Here is a 19,196-nt window from a genome sequence, read left to right on the forward strand (position 1 = left end):
TGTAAGTACAAAAATATGGAAAAAAATATTGTTTTACACTAACATCGAAAAATATGTACAAAATATTGTTTTTACTATATATGTAGTTTAAATAAATAAAGATTTAATATTTTAACATATAACATTAATATAATGTACATTTAATATGTTTAAATACTATTTGAAAATATATATAAATATAAACTAATTTAAACAAAAACACATATATATATATATATATATATATATATATATATATATATATATATATATATATCAAAGTGTGTATGTTTATAAACATGTATATAATTTGAAACTATTTAAAAAAATATTAATTTAAATTAAAAAACCATAAATGCTCTTCCTATGAAAACTAGGTCCTAACTATAACAACCTACCTGCAACCACCAGGAAGTTTTATTGATCTATTATATATATATAAAACGTAAAATTGTTTTTTATTCAGCCAGTAACTTTGGCGCCTCTTAACAAATCTTTACGAAGTTTTAAAAAAAAAACTTTTTTGGTTCAACTGCTGTGTTGAAAGTTTCAAGGTGATCTGTCAAGTTGGGGTCCCAATACTAGTTTTCCCGTGTTATGTCAATGGGGATTTGTTTTTTTTAACACGACTGCAGCCCAAACCGCTGAACGGAATTAACACTAAATTTGCAGGAAAGCTAGATGCTGGTTCGGGAAGCATGCATTGTTTTGATTTGGTGTACATCCGTTCAGTAGTTTCAGAGATATTTAAGTTTAAAAATATTGATATCGGGGAGCCTAAAATCCTACTGAAATTTGATTGGCTGCCAACACTTCAACCAAGAAGTGTTGGCAGCCATCTTGGGACTCGACTTGAAGCTGAGTCCCACAAAAAAACGTAAGAAATAAAGAAAAGGTGGCAAGGTAGGAATACCCTGAGCTCCCAGATATGATTGGTGGGGAGGGGGTGGTCCCAAAGGGATCCCACTGGGAGTTAAAAGCATTTTTTTTTTAAAGTTACTGCAGGAGTCACACTGGGTTCTCGAATCCCACTGTAAATCCTCAATGAAACGAAGCTCGCGCTGCCGCAGTTCTTTATAAATTGTCACCAGGGTGGGACAGGTCACAGTGACATTAAAAAGATAAAGGAGGGGGGGTTCATGAATTTCCCCTACCAGGGCCTATTATGTCCTGGGGACCACCACCTCCCTGAGGCTTTTTTACTAATGAATGTGGGTGAAGCCCGTGTGGCCTTCCTGGGTGCCCGGGAACCTCCACCCCCTTGGGGCTTCCTAACTTTTAGTAAAGGGAGTCTTCTCGGACCCCACACACCCCTGGGACCACCACCTCCCCTGCGTTTTCTTAAAGGAATGTGGGGACTATGTGGAACACCACCTCCCCAGGGCATATGACAAAAAAGGAGGGAGGCCTGTGGGTCCTTGGGGCCAGAACCCCTCCTCTTACTTCCAGGAAGTTCCATAAAGTGAAGCCCAATTTTTCCAGTTCTAAGCATACACACCTTCTGGTCCCTTGCTGGTTGGGGGATTAAGTCCTCTTGGATACTGGAGGTCATTGGGGGCCAAGAAACCCTTGTGTTACTTCCAGTAAGTTCCAGAAATCAGCATTGATGAGAGCTGGTCAGAGGCCCTGCCCCCTGAGGTTCCGTGACAATTTTAAGTGATGTTTTCGACTCGCACGAATATGGTCGAGTCTGGTATCTAAGAACCGCAAATGACGAGTTTAGTAAGTGTGCGCAGTTTCGCTGTGCTAACTTAAACCGTTCATTTGATATGTGAGTTTTTCATCTGTACCCACGGGTTCCATCTTAGATACGGCATCCATTTTGTCTCTTGCCCTCAAGTAGCCAGCGAACGGACACTGTCCGCTTCGTCACCCTGGGACTCTCAGGATATTTGTGGAAGACACATGTACTTTGTAAATATCTTTTACGATGAGGGGGATGATACTGTAAGGCAGATGGCCCCGCTCGAGGCTCATCTTGCCGTCCGGTTTATTGTCTCAGCCGTGCATCTCATTAGGCACGTCCCTTTGATGCCTGTATCTCGTGTTTCCCGATACCTCCCCTTTTACACTCTTTTCAATCCCCCACTGTCTCCACCTTCCTCTGCACCTGTCTTTGTCCCTATTTCGATCTGTTTTACTGCCGATTGGAATTCACTAATGTTGGGAAGATGGGTTTTTACAGTTGGGAACCGCCAAATGTTTCCGCACTTATGTTCCGGACCTTATGTGTACCAAAGTGACCAAAGCGACCCCTCTGGGGGATAATTATGGGAACCAGGTTGTAAACTTTTGTGTACCATGTTGTCCTATGAGTTAATTTTGTATAAAAGGAGCGATCCACAGAACCAATTTGAAGCAGTCTCCCCAAGTTGCACGTGTTGTACTTGTCGTGACTTCTGTGTTCCCTGCAGTAATAAACCTTGAATCTCTGACGCCGAAGGAAGTGTCCCGTGTCTCTGTAGTTTGTGCGCCGAAACAGGTATCCCATGAAGGTTATAGGTGTTGTTCCCTGGCACCGCTGGTACTGTTAAAAGTCCAGTCCTTCAGTTGGCGCCCAACGTAGGGCGACTTCAGTGGTACCGGTCCGGTCCAAAGCCTGATGATCGTGAGGAACTTCGTGTGAAATCTCCGAGGGAAGGTGCACCCCGCTTCATCGATCCTGTTATCGAAATAAGTGGCCCGACGTTTTTCCCTGCGAAGATTCCCGCCTCCTGACGGCTGCGACGGACCGATGCCCTGACTGTCGACCTGTCTTCGACGCCCGGCGTAGACCTTATGTACAAGCGAGACGATAGACGGGCCTTCCTGGTGACGCCATTGAAGTTCTGAGTTAAGTATTTGTGGGTCGCTCCCAGTCCTTAGTGGTTGTTCTAGCTTTTTGAAAGCTTTGTGGTTAGCCTTTAAGGCTTTGTGGTAATAGCTCTCCGAGCTTTGTAATAGCCTTAAGGCTTTGTTGTATTGCATGGTTCCATTGCATTTGTGGTTCTTAGTATTGGTTCTTAGTATTATTTGACAGTTGCAATTGCCAAAAACCGAGGGTTTTGACTTACACGAGGTTTTATTGCTTCGGTAATCCTTGAAGTTTGATACTAGGTTAGTGTGCACGATGCCTAGCCATAGTGATTTGTTTCGTATTTTCAAATGTTGCGCAATGGATTCCCGGTTGGAGGACTCGTGTCCGATACCTCCAGTTGGAACTCCGATACATGATCTATATAGTCGACATGGGGTGGGTCCTATAATCTATAATGATTACTGGATCCACTATACAAAGAAAGACGGTGACCTTAGATGGCCACCACACGGAACTTTTGAACTTTCGATTTTAGATAATCTTGAGGCTAAATTATTTTTAAAGAAAGCTAGGCCAGCTATGTTTGATTCCTTTCGGATATGGCGTAAAGAGGCCAAACAGAAAGAAATCAAACAACTTAAAAAGGATAAAAAGCAAGAATTTGTTCCGATAATGCAAGCTATAAAAGAATGTAGACAAGACAAAGAAGAAAAAGATATGGAAATCGCTACTAGATTGCATCACATGAAAATAGATAAATGTTACCCAGTTTTACCGAATAAATCAGAAAAGAAAGAAGAAGATTTGAAGGAGGATTCCTTGCTATCATACTTGATGAAATCACCACCTCCTTATGTACAGGGTGCTACTGCTCCTGTAGCTCCTCCTATAGCTCCTCCTGTTGTTCCTCTTGTTGCTCCAGCGGCTGCGGGCCAGCCCGCTGTTAACCCTACGTTTGTTCCACCACCTGTCCTCGTTCCTACTGCTCCTGTACCTGTACCTTTGCAGACTGTTGTTTCTGCTACTCCGACTATCTTGTCCGTTCCTACTATGCCTTCCTTCACCTCTAGTGTTGTTGCTCCTGTTTTTCTTTCTCCTTCTGTTCGTAAGCGTGTTCCTAACTCTGTTGCTACCCTTTATTCACCTCTTTCTGGTCCGTTATTTTCGTCCGATTCATCTGAAACTCCTCAGAGACGGAGTCAGATCCCTAGTGGTAGGGAGAAAGAGACGTTAGTAACAATGGCACATAGGTGGATAAGACATCCTGCTAATTACACTCCGCGTGTAGTCTTTGATACGTTTTCTCAGTTTAATGAGCCTACGCAGAGATTTGTATTTGAGGAGATGTGTAACTTTTTGAGAGAAGAATGGTACAATAATGATGTAGATGATGTACCATCCGACATAATTGAACTCCAGAGTCACTTTTCGAACGGTATGATTATAGGAGACGATGTACGACGTGCCGTGGAACGCTTATTAGCATTCAGACCCACAGCACATTCTCGGGTGTCATTAGATGATACCACTGAGAACTGGAAAGCGGTTCCTGGTCAGTATCCCATGAGAGAAGTCCCGCCACTGTGGGTGCCTGGAGACCCGCAAGCTAACCCTGCGGTTTTACCACATTTTCGAAGGGTGTGGATACATCTTCCATGGAAACGATCGGAAGTTTTACAAGTGAAGCAATCCTTACCCGATCCGCGTAAAAATCCGGCTGGTTATTATAAGGAGTTATCACAACTGATAGAAGCTTCTATTATGAATATTGCCGACATCGACATGTTGTTTGGCAATGTTGTACCGCAACCAGTTTGGGCTAAAATTCGTCAAGCCAATCACGCAGCTGAATTAGGGGGTGATTGGGCTGCACTGCTAGCAGCTGATGCATTACAAGTCGGTGGGGCTAAACCTGAACAGTTGATCTTGGATTTGCCTCAGAGAATCATTACGCTCATGAAAACTCTCATGCCAGCGATGAAGGTGAACTGGGATAAGTTATCAGCTTGTAAACAAAAGAAAGACGAGAGTGTCTCAGATTTCTTTACAAGGTTTGAGGAAGCGTTTGTCGACCACAGCGGCCAGGACATGGGCGCTGAGGGAGGTCAGCGGTTATTCGTTGACAAATTTGTGTCAAATTTGCTGCCTGAGCTATGCAACAAATTAAAGAATTCAGAAAGTGCGTGGGCAGTTTCAACCCCTGCGCAAATATTAGCAACGGCTCAGTATTATGAGAATAGGGAAAAGGAAGAAAGTGATCGTGTAGAAAAGAAAACGAAAGAACTCAAAACGAAGGTTTTGTTGCAGCAAGCATACCCTCCACGATCAAATCAAAATGATGCACAACAGCAGTATCGACCACGAGCACAGCTCGATAGAACACAGCCGCGCTCTGACAACTTTGATTACAGATCTTCACTTGGGTATAATCAGTGCGCATATTGTAGGAAAGAGGGACACCTAAAATTTGATTGTCTTGCTTTACGGGACCGTCTGAATGGTGTGTCGACACGAGGAAATCGTGGCGGTGGTCCCCAACCGGCACCACGTGGTAGAGGTCGTGGTTCATCCCACAATCAGATTGATCGTCATCAAAATCAATCGGATGCAAATAATTATTTTGACCAGCGAAATGCGGGGTCAGTTCGATCTGCACAGTATAATGTTGATGACTATTATATAGACCACGAGACTGTTGTAAATGACCACTACTAGGACAGCCAACGACAAAGAGAGGGAGTAGTGTCAGTTCCGGTCGATCAGAGTGGGCCTTACGTTGCAGTGACTACATCGGGTGTAGTTGAGCCTTTTCTGTTAGACACTGGTGCGACGAAAAGTTCCATCATGCATTCAAAACTCCCTGGCGCACCTTTGTCTGGCTTAACGAACGTTTCCGTCGGATTCTCTGGCGCCCCTGTTAGTAACCCAGTCTCTAACCCTTTGCCTCTTATGATTGGACCTCGTGAGCTAACGGCTCCACTGATTCTATCTACAGGTTGTGGTGAAAATCTTTTGGGCCTGGATTTGTTGAAACGATTATATGCAACATTGTATTGTTCCCCCGAAGGAGTGGAGCTTACATTGGGAAGGAGAGTGATCTCTCCCATGTATTTATCGGTTGATAAATTCCCACCGGAATTGAATTCCCTCCCTGCGTCCTTATGGGCCACAGGTCCCAATGATGTGGGCCTGTTAGACATTCCACCCTATGTGATTCAATTGAAACCAAATGCGCGATTACCGCGTTTACCTCAATATCGTATTTCTCTTGAAGGCGAACGAGCACTGTTAGCAATCGTTCATGATCTCATTGGAAAAGGTGTTGTTGAAGAAACTCGTGGAAACGTGTGTAATAGCCCTGTATTGCCAATTCTGAAACGAACTGACCCAACTAAACCTCCTGTGTATCGTTTTGTTATAGATTTGAGAGAGGTAAACAAAATAGTGGTTCCGCAATTTCCTGTGGTCCCTGACATTACGGCTTTATTAACAATGATTCCGGCATCTGCCTCCTGGTTCACAGTGATCGATCTAAAGAATGCTTTCTTTAGCATCCCGATTGCAGAGGAAAGCAGAGACCTGTTCGGATTCTCATTAGGAGGTCGCAGTTTTAGGCTAAAACGCGCTCCACAGGGCTACTGTGAGAGTCCATCAATCTACAGCCAAGCACTTAAAGGTCAGCTTGATGCCTTTGTATTGCCTAAAGGTGCAGCTTTGATTCAATACGTTGACGATCTTTTAGTGGCAGCTGATACAGAAGCTATTTGCAAGACGGCTACAGTATCATTATTGCACTATCTACATGACTTGCACCACAAGGTATCACCTTCAAAGCTACAGTATTGTTGCCAAGAAGTTACCTATTTAGGTCACTTATTGTCAAGAGAAGGGAGAAGGTTGACCCCAGAGAGAATTGCAGCGATTTCCCGAATGACTGTGCCAAAAACCCAGAGAGATGTTCGTGCCTTTTTAGGTATTACGTCCTACTGCAGACAATGGATTCCAAATTTTTCATTGTTGGCGAAACCATTGATAGCCCTTACGTGCAAGGATGTTTCATCCCCAGTACCTTGGTCTGAAGAATGTCAGAAAAGTTTTTCTGAATTGCGTGATGCGCTGTGTTCGGCTCCTGTGTTGGGTACCCCTGACTACAGTAAGCCGTTTACACTATACGTTCACGAGAGGGATGGTTGCGCGTTGAGTGTTTTGACACAATCTTTTGGTGGTAAGCAACGCCCATGTGCCTACTTTTCTTCGACTTTAGACCCAGTAGCAAGGGCTTTGCCAAGTTGCTTAAGAGCAACAGCGGCAGCTGCGGCGTCTATTTGACAGTCTGCAGGTCTAGTCATGGATAATATACTCACGGTAATGGTTCCGCATGCAGTCGACACTCTATTGAACCGAACGAAAACTCAACATCTGACAAGTGCAAGATTGTCCGGATATGAGTTGACGTTGCTGGCCAGTCATATACGGATAAAACGATGTAATGTGTTGAATCCAGCAACATTGCTGCCGATCGACACAGAATCAAGTGATGAAGCAGTACATGACTGCTATCTCAAAACTGAAGAGGAAACTAAGGGTCGCATTGACCTAAAAGAAGCTCCATTGACAGATCCCGATGGTACTTTGTATGTGGATGGTTCTTGTTTCAAGTTGCCGAACGGTGATGTGACGACTGCGTATGCTGTAGTTACATTGAGAACGATTGTGGAAAGTGCAAGATTAAATCAAAATTCGGCTCAGGCTGCTGAGCTAATTGCTTTGACGAGAGCGTGTGTATTGTCTAAAGATAAACGGGTGAATGTGTTTACAGATAGCCAGTATGCATTTGGTGTGGCACATAGTTTTGGACGACTGTGGAGAGAGAGAGGATTCCTTACGTCACATGGTACGAAGATTCAGCATGGCCAGCTTGTAAATGATCTTTTGGATGCACTTACGTTGCCTAAGCAAGTGGCGATTGTTAAATGTAGTGCGCATCGTAAAGTGATGGATGATGTTGGTCGTGGTAATGCGTTTGCGGATGAGACTGCTAAGGAGACTGCCCGGAACATTAGCACTCGAATGTATGTGACGAGTTCGGTTAGGTGGCCTGCAGAATCAAGTATGTGTGAAAACACTATCGAGAGTGTGAAAGCAATTCAGAATGAGGCCACCGAAACTGAAAAGACGAAGTGGAAAGAAAGTACGGGAAAGTTGGATGCGAATGGTTGTTGGACTGACTTATCGGAACAGAAAAGATGGATGTTGCCTGATGCGTATGTGCTGGCTATTGTGACTATGGCACACGGGTTAGCACATATTAGCGCGAAAGGTATCTGTAAATTGCTGTTTCCTGTGTGGAAGAATGATGGTATTACGAAATGTGCTGAACGCTTGGTTAAGAATTGTATGGTGTGTTTGATGCACAATCCTGGTAAGGGCACTCCCACTCCACCTGGTCATTTTGCCCCTCCTGCGTACCCTTTCGAAGTTATCCAGTTGGACTTTATCCACATGGAGAGATGTAATAATTTGAAGTATGTGCTGGTTGTGGTGTGTGCATTTTCTAGGTGGATTGAGGCCTACCCCCTTAAGGATAATACGGCTTTATCCACGGCAAAAATTTTACTCAAAGAGTATTTTTCCCGCTACGGAATGCCTCGGGTTGTGTGGTCAGACAACGGAAGTGAGTTTGTTGGGAGCGTGATGAAGAGTGTGTGTCGCGGGTTAGGGATTGTACAGAAATTTCATAGTGCCAATCATCCTCAGTCAGCCGGTTTGGTTGAAGGGTACAATGGCACCCTTAAACTAAAACTAGCAAAGATTCAGGCTACGACAGGTCTTTCGTGGCCTGACGCTTTACCCTTAGCATTGCTATCAACAAGGGCAACTGTACACTCCCGAGTAGGGCTCAGTCCCTATGAAATAGTGTTCGGTCGTCCTGCCAATGTTTGGGGGGTCCCTAGACCGGGTGCCTTTTGTGAACTTGAGTATCCAATGTTAATCGATTATCTTCATGACTTGACTGCTAAACTGAGGTTAATTCACCAACAGGTTCACGAAGCATTGCCGACACAGACGGAGGGTCCAGGCCACCAGCTCCAGCCCGGAGATTGGGTGGTAACGCGCAATTTTTCGCGCAAGAACAATTTGGATCCCAGGTTCACCGGACCCTATCAGGTGCTCCTTGCCACGAGAACTGCAGTTCGTCTTGAGGGGCGGAAAAATTGGGTGCATGCCACCCATACCAAGAAAGTCCCCATTCCGTTGCCAGCAGACTCGTGGGTAAGGAAAGGCATTGCATCAACTGAAACCGAAGGATTGCCGGCGTTGGTACCTTTCAGCGACGCACAACCTGTCGGAGAATCCTCAGTGCAGCAAAAAGGCATTATTGAACACTTGTCATCAGAAAACTCAAGACCAGAACATTCAGCTGATCAACAGGGCGTTGTCCCTTCAACGGATCTTTTGTTTAACGAACAGACACGTCCTGGGAAAACCCGATATTTTTTAAGATCCAGCACTAAAGACTAATAAAACCCCGTTCTGTCCCTTGACAAGTGCATTATCCCGTTTTCCATGATCAGTTTGAACACTCATACTATTGTAATTATTTTGTATATATTCATTGAGCTTCGTTCCTTACACTTTTTTGTTTCCACAGCTGAGAGACATTTGTTTTTGATATATATATATATATATTTGTGAAATAAAGGCCGTAGGGCCGCGCGTGTACTTCCTCCTGGTTAGTAGGTCTTGACGCTAGGTTAAAGACCGTCGATTCCTGGGAACTCCTAGGAATTGACTATTGCTACACAGAACGAAGTGCGTCAAGAAACGTTGCGGACGGTCATAGGGAATGGCATTTTTGAAGCTGATGGACTTGGAAAAAGCTCAAGCACAAAGATTCAAGCTGCAGCAACTCAGTCGTACCAAATGTTTTGTGTTCCAAATATTTGTACTGTTTGTGACTGTTTCAGCGTTATTGGCGGGTGGGGTGTATTACACAATGTCTTACTTCTTGCCTTCTACTATACCTACTCCTACCCCTGACCTTAAACTCATCTCCACTGACTCTCCTCATTCTTTTCACATCTTACCTGAACACGAGCAGACTAGACGTGCAGAATTCCGCAACAATTCCTTTATTCAACTCCTTCATCAGCATCAGTTAGTGGTTAACACTACTAATTGTTGGGTGTGTGGGTTGATGCCACATACTACGGATAAGGGAATTCCATATCTGGTGTTACCGTATAGCTCCCAAGGGTCTGCTCGAGCATTTCAAACAATGTTTCGAAGCGCACTGGGTTTCCACCCCATTCGAGAACCACGTTCCCCTTACTCTGGTCCTACCTCGTACCAAAAATCTTTGTCTATAGCAATAGAGGATTTAGATAGCGATATCTATGATCCCTCGCTTATCCCTGAAGAAGAGGTACAAGCCTATAGGGTCCTAAGTAGAGGCGAATATAGTGTGTTCACTGGTGAAAAACAGCTTAAAAGCTCGCCTCCGATATGGGTCGTACCCCACATTGGTAATTTTTGTTTAATAGGTCGCGGCCGTAGATCGAAAGCCCGACTTGGAGAGAGTGCTTGCACTGAAAATTATATATTGCCAATGGTCTCGTCCCCTGTGTTTTTGGCTGCCAAGGGTACATACTTTATTTGTCATGATCGTGCATATGCATGGTTGCCCTCTGACTTCATGGGCTCATGTTTTATCGCAAACTTGTTGCCTCCGACGTTTACTGTAGATGCAGATTATCACAAAACTAGAGTTGTGAGAGGCGTAATTAGCGAAGAGGATACTGCCGGTCAAGAGGCAGGAGACTTTTTCAAGGGTTTCCTCCCATTTTGGGGACCTATGGTTAATAGTAGGAACCTAAGACAGTTGACTCGAGTGGTAGAATCGACAGCTAATATTACTGCCAGTGCCCTTGGTAATATCACCACAGAACTTCAGGCGGATAGACTTATGACGTTACAAAACCGTATGGTTTTAGATGTGATCTTAGCAGATCGAGGTGGGGTATGTAAGGTGATCCATTCGAGCTGCTGTATTTTCATTCCTGATAACGCCCCGACTGTCTATCAAGCCATCTCGAAGTTGCATAAGATTTCCGAATCCATACACGTGGATGTAGGGGATTGGACGCTACTTGGATGGTTTTGGGGCCTGATGTCGACTTGGGGTTGGAAAATTCTGACGATCATTGGAGTCGTTGTAGTGTTCCTGTTCACGTGTTGCCTTTGCGTGCAGTGCGGTCCTGCCTTATGTGGCCTCTGTGCTACAACGTGTATGAGACAGCCACCTGTTACCAAAGGGTCTCGGTTGGACAGAGCTATGCTACAACAACATCTCGAGGGTCTGATGAATATCGAATATGATTCCGACTAGTGCTTGCCTACATGAGGGCAAAAGGAGCGTCTGAGGTTCCGTGACAATTTTAAGTGATGTTTTCGACTCGCACGAATATGGTCGAGTCTGGTATCTAAGAACCGCAAATGACGAGTTTAGTAAGTGTGCGCAGTTTCGCTGTGCTAACTTAAACCGTTCATTTGATATGTGAGTTTTTCATCTGTACCCACGGGTTCCATCTTAGATACGGCATCCATTTTGTCTCTTGCCCTCAAGTAGCCAGCGAACGGACACTGTCCGCTTCGTCACCCTGGGACTCTCAGGATATTTGTGGAAGACACATGTACTTTGTAAATATCTTTTACGATGAGGGGGATGATACTGTAAGGCAGATGGCCCCGCTCGAGGCTCATCTTGCCGTCCGGTTTATTGTCTCAGCCGTGCATCTCATTAGGCACGTCCCTTTGATGCCTGTATCTCGTGTTTCCCGATACCTCCCCTTTTACACTCTTTTCAATCCCCCACTGTCTCCATCTTCCTCTGCACCTGTCTTTGTCCCTATTTCGATCTGTTTTACTGCCGATTGGAATTCACTAATGTTGGGAAGATGGGTTTTTACAGTTGGGAACCGCCAAATGTTTCCGCACTTATGTTCCGGACCTTATGTGTACCAAAGTGACCAAAGCGACCCCTCTGGGGGATAATTATGGGAACCAGGTTGTAAACTTTTGTGTACCATGTTGTCCTATGAGTTAATTTTGTATAAAAGGAGCGATCCACAGAACCAATTTGAAGCAGTCTCCCCAAGTTGCACGTGTTGTACTTGTCGTGACTTCTGTGTTCCCTGCAGTAATAAACCTTGAATCTCTGACGCCGAAGGAAGTGTCCCGTGTCTCTGTAGTTTGTGCGCCGAAACAGGTATCCCATGAAGGTTATAGGTGTTGTTCCCTGGCACCGCTGGTACTGTTAAAAGTCCAGTCCTTCACCCCTTTCTCGACCAAACTTCAAACGTAAGTACTAGATAAAAAAACATAGAAATTCACTGAAAAAACAAAGGTTACAGGGATGCTATAGTTAGGAATTAGCATTTAAAAAACCTTTGGAATTCACTGAAAAAATCAAAGGTTACAGTGACGTTTAAGTTAGGCTCAGGTTTCACTCGTACAAACCGTGTGAAATTTAGCAGTTATAGGCAACTGTGCTAACTATAACTGGCACCCCCATAACGCACAGCTTATGTCTCCACATATTACATCACTCATGTCATGTTCAGTTTTTTCAGTAAATAATAATATATTTAAACAACAATAATAAAAACGTTGAACTTTATAAATATTTAATATACTATTTCCATTCCAATTTATATAACTTGTCAGAAAGCATTGGACTCAGGAGAGGTAGCATTTAGTATTCCCACTCCAGTCGGTGCAACAGTAGAGAGCGATTAGATCACTTCCAACAAATAACATATTTTAACAACTCTATGTAGTAAGAAAAATATGAATATTTACATTGAAAAATGATGTCTACATTTTAACAAAAATTTAACAAATGACATAATGAATATATTTTTAAATTAGTATTATCAATTAAAACAAATAATACTAATGTCATTAAAATACCGCACTATGGGGTCATTAGGATGGCGGGCGGGCAAAAGTCCGTCTGCCATCCATTCGTATTTGGGACGCCGGCCTACAAGGCGGCGGTCCCACAGGACAAATTAGGATGTGACCTCTACCGCGGCAGTCGCATTGCCCATGTTTTGTATTGCAACGGATGCTGCACTCTGCAGCACCCACTGCAAGACAAAACAGATACCCACCTCATATCCCTGCACTCCATGGCAGGCACCATGCAGTGCCTACCACATGGTGTAGGGATATGTAGGTAGGTGTAGGCCTATGTCCCTGGCCCAGTGGAATAGGGGGACCCCAAATCTGTTTCCACCTGATGATTTGCTGCGGGTTGACTGCCACAGAACAACTGGCAGAAAGGAATATTGTAATCTCTACCATGGTGCCCGTCAGACACCGCCATCTGTCAGGGAATTAGGGAGGTCTGACAGGAGGTCAGATAAAGACCACCTGTTGGGACCATGGCATTCGGTGTTTCCGACCGCCACACATCCAAATGCCATTATAATATGTTGGACAGAGATCCCTGTTACAATGGTCAAGGGACTGCCTGTCTGTCTCTGGCAGTCCCTCAGCCATCGTAATGAGGCCCTCAATTTTCACAATCATAAGAGCCATGAAAGTAAAATGTAATTGAAATTGAAAACCATAACACGATTAACACATTCATAATAAATAACACAATTGGTATTACAAAAATAGATAATTTTAAATGTTTTATTGCTTAAATAACTTCCTACAAAATGACTCTATAAACTAATCAACACACACCTAAATATATCTAAATTACACAATTTACATAATTAGTTACCAATTAAATATTTATAAACAATTAACAAACATTATTAACTAATTATTATTCATTTACTTCGCACTCTGTACTACTATAAATACCACTACCCGCACCTAAAACTTAACTAAAATAATGAATGAATTACACAATTTACAATATGTATTATCAATTAAATAATGAATAATAATTAAAAATAAATTAATAATTAACTGTAATTAATTTACATCCCACCCTGTACTCCTACAAACCCAACAACCCACTGTGACACTAAACAATTAAATTAATTTCAAAAACTACAAATTTGTAAATTATATTCAAAAACATGAACAATTATTATACAACCAATTTATAGCATATACAATTAAAACATTAACTAAAATTCATAAACATTTTTTTTAAAACATATTAATTAAAAGAAATGTAAATGGTTTTAACAACATACATAACATTAACATTGATATTAACAACATAGATATTTTTGTAAACGATATTCATGACAGATATTTTTATCATCGATTTCACTTACATTAGAAAATGAATATAAAAAAATTCAATATTTCTGCATCTCAATATTTCTTACTCAATATTTTGTCTGAATAGCAGAAAAAAACATCCTTGGATTTGGATGTCAGGCTACATTTTGAAAATAGTATAAGTCATTATTTATTCATACTCAATTATTTTTTGTCCTAGGAATTTTATACAATATTTTGGTTTTTATCAGTGTTAAATATACAGTGTATTTTCAGGATTGTTGGTCAGGGAGTATTGTGTTATTTATGTTAGCATGAATAGTGTAAATTTGGGTGAATGGATAGGGTAAGGATTTAAAAGTCCCATCCATCATCCAAATTTCATCATTCAAGGGTTTCCAAGCTATAAGTTTGTGCTAAATATTAATATTATTTTGAAAGAGTTTTCATTGTCATGCAAAAGGAAAGGTTCATTAGTGTAGGAAACTGTTAGCTCAGGGGGGATTGATAATCTCAGAATAGGTTTGTGTCGTTACGCTTTGGGGATTACTTGCATGTTTTTGCCTCAGTAAAATTCTCGTAAGGTTATGTATGGGGGGAACACTACTAGCTGCATGTATGGCAATGTTATGGGATACCTCCCTCAAAACTGAGCCACAGGTCTCATTGGAGGTGGATGCAAGCATTTTCATTTGTTGTACATTTTAACACACTTCATTCTCCATTGCAGAGGAATAGTGGTTATGCTATGTGATCCTTTCCACAGTGTCAAACAGAGTAACCACTCTGCCTTTACAATGGGGTGAAAAATACTGCACACACCTGCACTGACCTGTGGGCTCAGTTAACCTATCCTTACAATAACTATAGTTAACATATTTGAGCAGCCTATTGCCTCTCTAAGGGACTGTACATAGTTTGTTTGTTTGCTTGAAGCCATCTTTGGATTATCTGTAGAAAAACAAAAGAAAAGATTTTTTTAATGTTATATTGACAACATGTGTTTACATTTGTGTGTTTTAAATGCCCCTGCAAAGGAGAATACGTGTTGCATGATTAGTTGAGACACTGGTGGTTTTGAATTTTTTAAATGATTATTTCTGCTAAAATTTGTCAGAAAACAGCATTTTAGATTATTTACATGTGAAAAGATTGTTTAATTATTTCTATATGTATTATTTTTGAATGAATGTATCTGAGATGGTCTTTAATCATTTGTAGTCTGGTTTATGGCAGAGAAATGTATTTCTCTTTGGGCTGTTTGGTGGATGGCTTGTAGGTTTAAAACCTTTGTTGTAAGGTCTGTATATTATAAAAAAAAGGAAAATAACATTTGAGATTAGAAATGTTTGAAATGTAACTAGGTTTTACTGTGAGCAAAATTCCTGCTAAGGAAAAAAAAATTGTTGTTTTTTTAAAACAGTTTATTGACAGTGACATTTTTTTTAATAGCACTAAAAAAAAAAAAGGTATTCTGGTGGCACTCTTAGTTGCACATAGAAAGAAAATTGTTAGATTTGGTTATGCTTAGTTTTTTTAAACCTTATTTACTTGGAAAGGTTTTTGTCTTTTCATGCACAGGGTATGGTTTGGACTTTCAGCATGTAGATTTGCAAATTATTTGAAGAAATTGTAAAGTCTGTTTAATAGAAAAAAAATAAGTAATTCATTCTGTAATTATAATGATTTCCTTCCCTAGCTGCTGTCCAGTACCTGCCTGAGGTAAGTACCCAGCTGAGTTACAATAGTATTTTTATCCCAGCCACTTTCCAGCACCTGCCATAAGGTAAGTACTTGAAAGAGTTAGAATAGTAATTTTGACCCCACCCACTGTCCTGCATGTGCCCTGAGGTAAGTACTCAGTGGGGTTTGAATAGTAACTTACAGCCACTGTCCAGCATATGCCTTGATGTAAGTACCCAGCAAAGTGAGAATGATAATTTTTTTACGCAGCCACTTTCAATCACCTGCCCTGAGGTAAATACCTGGCGGAGGTACAGTAGTACGTTTTCTCCTGGTCAATCTACAGCACCTACTCTCTGGTGAGTACCCGGTGGAGTTAAAATAGTAATTTTTGACCCCAGCAACTGTCCAGCACATGCCCTGAGGTAAGTACCTGGCAGAGTTAGAATAGTATTTTTTGCCCACAGTCACTGTCCAGTACCTGCCCTGAGGTAAGTAGCCGGTGGAGTTAGAATAGTAGATGTGACCCCCAGACAATGTCCAGCACCTATCCTGAGGTCAGTACCTAGTGGAGTAAGGATTGTAATTTTGCTTCCCGGCCACTGTCCAGCACCTGCCTTGAAGTAGGTACCTGGCGGAGTTAAAAGAGTAGTTTTACTCCCAGCCACTGTTCTGCATATGCCCTGTGGTAAGCAATATACTCCAAACTTGTCTAATAAAGTAATTTTAAAAAGCAATAATAATATTAATTATATAGACAAGTTTATTTTTGAATTAAAGTTCTGTTATAAAGATTACTAAACTAATTTAAATTGTTAGCACTCCACAAACTCTATCCAAAATTAAGTCTGGAAATAATCTGGATATAATCTGTGAATTTTATAATACTAACCCTGGGCGTAGTTCGCATAGTAGCGCGACGCGTAGCACTATGCGAACTGCGTAGTGCAGTAGGATAAATGCTGTTTGCGATGATCGCACTGTGCAATCATTGCAAACGGCATCTTGCACAGTGCAAGCGATCGTTTTCTGCTGCTCAGGATGTCATTTTGCTCGCTTGCAGTCGGCAACTTGACGTTGAGGACCACGAGCAAGCAGAAAATGACCGTACACGTGTTTGCACTGTGCTATGTGCAATTCGCGTAGTGCGAAGTAGCGCAAACTGCGCAAACTACACAAGCGTAGCGTAGTACTTCGCCCAGGGTTAATAAATACATTAATATATGTTTACAAGAATTGGCAGGTTTATATTAAAAGCATTGTTCTTACTTGTGTGGATAGATGATAGTGTCTGAACAGCAAACTGTCTCTGGTCTCCTCTTCACTCTCAGGTTTGTGGTCACCAGCAAAGTCAATGTTCCACTGAGCACAAATTGGTGGATGGCTGAATTTGTACGTTTCTTGGGTGGCATTCAATATTTAAAATCAAAATATGCAATGGAGTGTATTTTGAAAAGTGAATAACAATGTGACAGAATGTATATTTATTTTGATGGTTTAATAAATATGCTTTTTCTCCTTGCTCACAAATAAAATAGCCATTTTAATTAAGGACAGGATGTACAAAGAGGATTAAAAAAAGAACTACCGTAAAATTGGAAACACTTTTATTTAGGTATTAAATAAATTGTGATTTGTGACATGATTGGTTCATTAATATTTTACTTTAAAACATGTTATGAAAAATATTAGTGCACTGTCGCATTTTACATAATAACCAAAAAAGCGACCCTGAAAATATGTGCATTTTAAAATATTTTTGATGTAGTTTATGTTTACATAGGTTTTAAATAAATGTTGTTATGATGGTATGTGTGGTAATAGTATGCATGGTAAAGGTACTTATAATGTACCCCTATATATGTTTTTGTTAGTAACATGAGTCGTAAAGACATGCATTGTACTGGTATGTTCATTGTTGAAACCACATTGTAAAGGCATGCGTTGTTCCGAAATGCAACCATATTTAGGTGGCCTCTGTTTCTCATTAGGGGTGGGCGGAATTTGCATAATCGAGCTATGCAAAGCTCAGAGAAACGGTAAAAAATCTCAGCAAGCACGCAGAGTTCCGCGAACATGCGGAATTTATTGTTCTGCCCGTTCGTGATGCTTTTTTCCTGTCCGCGAACATTGTTTGCATGCTCGGGGCGAAATATCTCGTAAACACGCATTTTAAAAGCACGAACAGGCAAAAGAAATCAGCAAAGCCGCGGATCGCAGAATTTTTGGCAATTCCGCGTTCTCCACAGAATGCAAAATTACCCAAATTATCCAAATTCCGTGAGAGGAACGGAATTTACCACCCAGATCTATTTCTCATTCCATGAGCAGGTTTATTTCCAAGGAATGGGTGGTGTATGTAAATAAATACACAAATCTGTAGTGCCTGGCTACCCTCACGGGTGACAAATAGTGCTCTGCAAATCTACTGATTGATTGATTGATTGATTGATTGATTTAATGTTTGTATCCTCACTGAAGGCCACAAGTGAACACCTTCATGTCATGGATGTCAGGCCCGGAACTGCCATTTTAAGGCTGATCACAATGTGCTAAGAATCCTCACCATTCTGCTGGAGTTTGCCGGACGTGGGCACCCTCACATCATGGGTGTCCATATTTTCCCAAGAATCAATACATTTATGACATGAATGTGCATGATCATGGCATTGACGTCCATAATACTTTAAGAATAACCAACATTCTGCTGAGCTCGACATAACTTCCTAAATCGGTGCTGTCATGCCATGGGTGCATGCAAAGAGTTACCCCTCATAATAGCCCAACCCCACAAAATGCTATAGACAGGCAGGGGCAGCGAGATATCATTAGTAGATTAATATATGAGTAAGATCATTGGCAGGTGAGGTGCTTCAAAGCTGAAATACATAGGCAAAAGGGATGCTCAGGTACAGGTCAAGTAGTGCTCATGATGCACTCATCTCAAGAGACCACAAGCCTCCTCTGTCAGTGCCTCATACAATCCATGTATATACAGAGGCCTGAGGAGAGGTAAGAATACAGAGTGCTGTAGACACAAGAACACAACGCCAGGCAGCACTTTGTACAGGAAAGCACCATGGACCCTGCTGTGGTCGCAGAGTCAAAGGCAGGTGTCCATTTAGACTGAGGCCACCTCCAAGAAGTCTCTACACATCAGCATCAGTTCTCATTACAAGGGGCATTGCAAGGATCTTTAATTCAATAGACTCCAGTTCATTGGAGGACAGGAAGCCTCACACCATTAGAAGGTATGGATGTGCTTCCAGCAGACTCTGAGCCAGGAGCGCGTGCATTCTCCAAGACACGGCAAAGCAAAAATCTCAGCCAATCCCAGTGCAGGACAAAATCTCAGGGATATTTCCCAAGACACCACAAGGCAAGAGTCTCTACAGCCAAACCCAATGCAGGACACACTCTTGCATGCATTCCACAACACACCACAAGGTAAGAGTCTTTTCAGCCACTTGCAGTGCAGGGTAGA

The 19,196-nt window shown here is 41.9% G+C and overlaps 1 protein-coding gene and 1 long non-coding RNA gene across 4 annotated transcripts in view; one reads left to right on the forward strand and one right to left on the reverse strand.

Annotated features, from left to right (window-relative positions):
- The window catches only part of LOC144791850 (putative cation-transporting ATPase 13A4), a 395,602-nt gene that overhangs the window by 306,381 nt on the left and 70,025 nt on the right, over nucleotides 1-19,196 (forward strand). The window lies entirely within an intron of this gene.
- Nucleotides 1-19,196, reverse strand: part of LOC144791851 (uncharacterized) — a 98,511-nt gene that overhangs the window by 71,658 nt on the left and 7,657 nt on the right. The gene's annotated exons all lie outside the window — the stretch shown is intronic.

This window comes from Lissotriton helveticus, chromosome 11 (assembly GCF_964261635.1).
Source record: "Lissotriton helveticus chromosome 11, aLisHel1.1, whole genome shotgun sequence".
In the NCBI taxonomy this organism is placed as follows: Eukaryota; Metazoa; Chordata; class Amphibia; order Caudata; family Salamandridae; genus Lissotriton; species Lissotriton helveticus.